Genomic DNA, 5,000 nt, shown 5'->3' with positions numbered 1-5,000 from the left:
TGACATAAGCTGCCTGTCAAAGGATGTGTATTTAGATTCACACCTAATGAACATAAATGTTACAGTAATTAACAGAAAATAAACTGATATTACTAACAGAGCTGGTGATTAAAATTCATAATGAAACTGAAATGTAATTAATTAAAAGCACTGTACATGAAATGAATATGAAATGCTCATGAATGAACATTAAGAGTAAGATTGTACTTAATCGTCCATTTTGCAGTCTCTTTAACTGTACGTTTTCTTTATTTAAAGCGTGGACATGAGATCATGTAGCATTTAACACCTGTCTAAGTGTTTTTACCACAGCAGGAGACAACACTGTGTGTGTGTGTGTGTGTGTGTGTGTGTGTGTGTGTGTGTGTGTGTGTGTGTGTGTGTGTGTGTGTGTGTGTGTGTGTGTGTGTGTGTGTGTGTGTGTGTGTGTACCACCTGCCTTGGTGGAGTGTGTGTATGTGTATTTGTGTTTACTGTACAGTACACCTTATTTTTAGAAGTGTGACATCAGTGGATTAATTGTCACAGAGTCTTTCTCGCTCTCTCCCCTTCTCTCTCTGTCTTTACCTGTCTCTAAGGTGAGTGGGATACGTACAGTACTTATATATAATACTACATATTATGTAGTATTATATATACGTACTGTACGGTAAGGTAAGCTTTATTATCCCCAAATTGTTTTAGAGCAGCAATGAAGAAATAAATCTGTTGTACACAGTGGTGTCACAAGAACAACCTTGTGACAACAACCAGAGAAGAGAGCACGCCCCCATCTTCACTGATGGCATCAAAGTGGAAAGGGTCAGTGACCTTAAGTTCCTTGGCGTACAGCTCACATCTCTGAGGACTTGACCAAAAGGGCCCAAAAAACATCAGTACACTGCTTCAGGTAGCTGAAGTGTTTCAGCATCCTCAGGACATCCAACAGCAGCACCATCCATGTTAGAGCATCTCAAACCTTGCCTGTGTTTAAATCATGTTTGAAAACTCACTTGTGCTCCTTGGTTTTCGATGATTCAGACTGAGAGTTGCTGTTTCTGTTAGGCAATGGGTCTCTGTGTTGCACCCTCTATGTGTTGTTTTTTCTTCCCCTGTCTATTGTTTTACTCATAGTATTTTATATTTGTTTACTGAGTGTACAGCACTTTGTTTCAAATCTGTTGTTTTAAATGTACTCTATACATAAAGTGGATTGAATTGGATCGAGAGCGTCCTGACGAGCTGCCTGGAATGGGAACTGTACCGCCATTGAACTATCATGGCACATCACATCGTTCAGACAAGACAAATACGCCAGGCCAAGGCTAAGTGGACTAACAAAGACATTAACCACCCCAACCACAATCAGTTCACTCTTACTTCGAGCGGGCAATACCACAGTTTCAAATGCCAAACAAACTGACTAAGTCATCAGGTTGCAGTTCAGGCTCTGAGCCAAGCCACACGTCTGTACATTTTCACCCATATACCTGCTTTATGTATACGTGACATACTGTCTATACTGTACCTACCTGCTGCACTTTTGACCGTAACGTGTTCTCTCTGTTTTTTACATTACACTATTTTCACCCACTGGTACACTGACCTGTCACACACTTTATGTATGTGACTGTAGATGGATCCTTGGGAATGTTATGTATATTTGACATTTTGTGATATTTGATATGCTGCACAAGAGACTGCAGAACACTGTCTGTCACACTTAATGTATATCTGAATGTATATATACCCACATTCAGTGGAAGGAGCCCATATGCTGAAGGCTAGAAAAAGGTATACTGTAGCTAAGCAGGACACTTTTGTTCCTGTTTTGGACAACTGCCTTCCAGCGCTGCAAGCTGAGTTGACTGAATAATGAGAGAACTGCATTATGGGAGACAAGCCCTCTCCATGGTCAAAACTATGTAAGTCCCTGCGGTCTGATTCCTTAATGGAATGAACACACGTGTGTGTGCATACCCACGCACACGCACGCACACACACACACACACACACACACACACACACACACACACACACACACACACACACACACACACACACACACACACACACACACACACACACACACACACACACACACACACACACACACACACCAATGCACACACCAGAAACATGGAAAACGCCAAACAGACTACTACTGCAAGCCAAATGGCTTCTTGAGTACAGCCTAAAACAACTCCAACATCTACATCACTCTGTTACTTCATCTCTCTTGCTTGACCTTTCCCCCTTGACCTGCTCTTCTTCAGTCTGATGTGCACGCATATCTGCACAGGTGTCACACAAACACACACGCAGGCACACACACGCACGCACACACGCACACACACACACACACACACACACACACACACACAATCTTTTCGTTATGGCCGTATAATCATATGCTGCACATCTAGTGTTACTCTGTTTAGGGCGTAGCTTAGCGATATGGCCACAGAGTGGCTCCAACCTTAGTGGACATTCTATTATGTCTTTATCCATCCATAGTTTATCATAGATCAATCAGTGTGTGTGCCTATGTGTACACATCTATACGTATGTGGAAGTACACGTGAGTCCATGTATGTATTAGGGATGCACGTCACACGATATTGATATTTTGGACCGATATCCGTTAACATGGTCAGATCGACGATACCAATACTGCAAGTAGTATTTACCTCCACCTGTTATACAGTAACTGTGATTTGGGGTGCAGATGCAGACTATACAATATACAAACCCATTATAACTTATTTATAGCCCATTAAAGGAAGGGGGCGTGTCTGATAAGATGATTATCAAATATCAGTAAATACTAAATCAAGCAACTTAAAAACGGTCTGGGGGGCTCACAAAAGCCTGAGTAGACGATAAAATTACCCAAAGTTTTTTTGAAAGTGAAATATTCCTTTAACCCCCCCCCCCCCCAAAAAAAAACAGTGCATTCTTATTAACATTCTTAGGCTTACTGATGCAGATACTGTATTCGTTTAAACTATTTCAATCCTAAATCTTTCCAACTTTCACATTCAAACATAAATATTATAAAATAAAATATTGACTAAAACTGCTATATTATCTGCACATGTCTGTTCAATATTCAATTAAACCCTATATACAAAACGACAAATAGCAGAAATAGCTTATCTACAAGCTTGTACATATGCTATTTTTGCTATTCTAGAAAACGTTACATTTTTGGAAATCCTTTGAAATGTTGTTTTTCATTATAGTTTTTTTTTTTAAAGAAATACAGACAGCAGATTGAAAGTGGTCAACTTCAGGCCCCTTTTGCTTTGTTGTCCAGATTCCTTGGTACCTTTGTTTGCCAACCAAAGAAGGCTACTTTAGCCGTTTTCATTATTTGACGCTGCTGGTCATGCTTAAACTTGTATAGGTTACACACTGTATGTGCATGCACACTCACACGAACGAACACATTCACAAAGACGTCATCTGGAGCTAAAATGGCCTAAAGCTCTGTACCTTCTCTACATCATTCACCCTTCAGAACACAAACAGTACGGGACAGATGGATAGACCACAAGCCCACCAACAGGGGAGAGGAGAGGAGAGGAGAGGAGAGGAGAGGAGAGGAGAGGAGAGGAGAGGAGAGGAGAGGAGAGGAGAGGAGAGGAGAGGAGAGGAGGTTAATCACAGTGGGTGGAATCATTCCAAATTGGACTGGTCTAGAGAAGTCATTAATTTAGCTTAATACCTTACAATTAATGCCTCTCACTCTGTGTCAACAGTTCACCACGGTTTATCTTTTGTGCAATACACGTAAATCTATCTCTTTTTTACTCTGCTGTGCTGTGGGCTAGCCAAGGTCTAGTGAGCAGGACAGCAAGTCTGAAGTGCTATACGATGGCATCAATGCAACAGACTAGCAGAGCATACCCTAGGCCTGCCCTTCTCAGCCACCTAACACAGTGGTTCTCAAATAGTGGTCCGGGGACCACCAGTGGTTCTTGAGGGGGTTCCAGGTGGTCCCCAGCTAAATGATGGAGAGTTGGAAACCAAATGGACCCTTATACAGTACATCTTTAACTCTTGAGAGTGTAAAATGGGGTTTTACGCTCCCAAGAGTTAAATTATTGTTAAACATCTGCATTACTTAATTAAAGAATTGTTATTTTGATCAACGTTTGCCTGTTGTCTCTCCTATGGTGGTACCATCAATACAGCAAGTCTTGGGTCTGAGAGGCTAAATCTCAAATGGTGGTCCGTGGCTCAAATGCCGAATAAATAATGGACCTTGATATGAAAAGGGTTGAAAACCACTGACCTAACATCACTGGCCAGAAGCCTTTTGTAGTGCACTTTTGGGAGAACCATTTATGGCTGTGTTTGAAAGAATGTGAGTGCCAGCCACATGTAATGTCAAATCCAAATCACGATATAGGCCAGTGTCATGTACGAGAAAGTGCAAAGTATGCTCTTGTAGGTAACAGTAGATTAGATATGAGAGCACATTTAGCGTGTGCCAGTTGCTCTGTGACAGACCATATCAAATGTAAATCCAAGGAGACAGTAATTAGATTGATTACAGATTGGATGAGCTTTTAGCTACTGTGCAAACACAGCAATTGTTGAAATCTAACAGAGAATCTGAGGTTTACAGTCAATGCACTCAAAATGCACTCCCATACATCTCCATCTCTGTCTCCTGTGTTATTGGCCATATTCACATGCTGGCCATTTTACTCTTATCTTATGCTTGGGGCTATCGTACACAATGGCTTATCCACTTATTTCCTGCTCTCAGAAAATGTATGACTATCTGATATCTCTATGAATATCTGGTTTTAGAAGATAAACTACTCTACCCGCTGGGCATGCAAAACATATTTTATCTATTGTAATCTATAAACAAAAGGGGATATCAAATAGGCATAGTCGCCACATGAAATGCATTCTGGATAGCAGATACCAGCCAAGATATTAAGTATTTCTATGGCTATTCATTTCATTACTAAAAAAATATCCATGCCTCGGCATTTTGTTTT

At 40.9% G+C, this 5,000-nt stretch overlaps 1 protein-coding gene across 1 annotated transcript in view; it reads right to left on the bottom strand.

The window, feature by feature from the left end:
• Positions 1 to 5,000, bottom strand: part of spock3 (SPARC (osteonectin), cwcv and kazal like domains proteoglycan 3) — a 21,932-nt gene that overhangs the window by 12,424 nt on the left and 4,508 nt on the right. The gene's annotated exons all lie outside the window — the stretch shown is intronic.

The sequence above is a fragment of the Gymnoscopelus microlampas genome (assembly GCF_963454915.1).
Source record: "Gymnoscopelus microlampas genome assembly, chromosome: 2".
NCBI lineage: Eukaryota > Metazoa > Chordata > Actinopteri > Myctophiformes > Myctophidae > Gymnoscopelus > Gymnoscopelus microlampas.
This window is presented reverse-complemented; position numbering and strand designations above follow the sequence as displayed.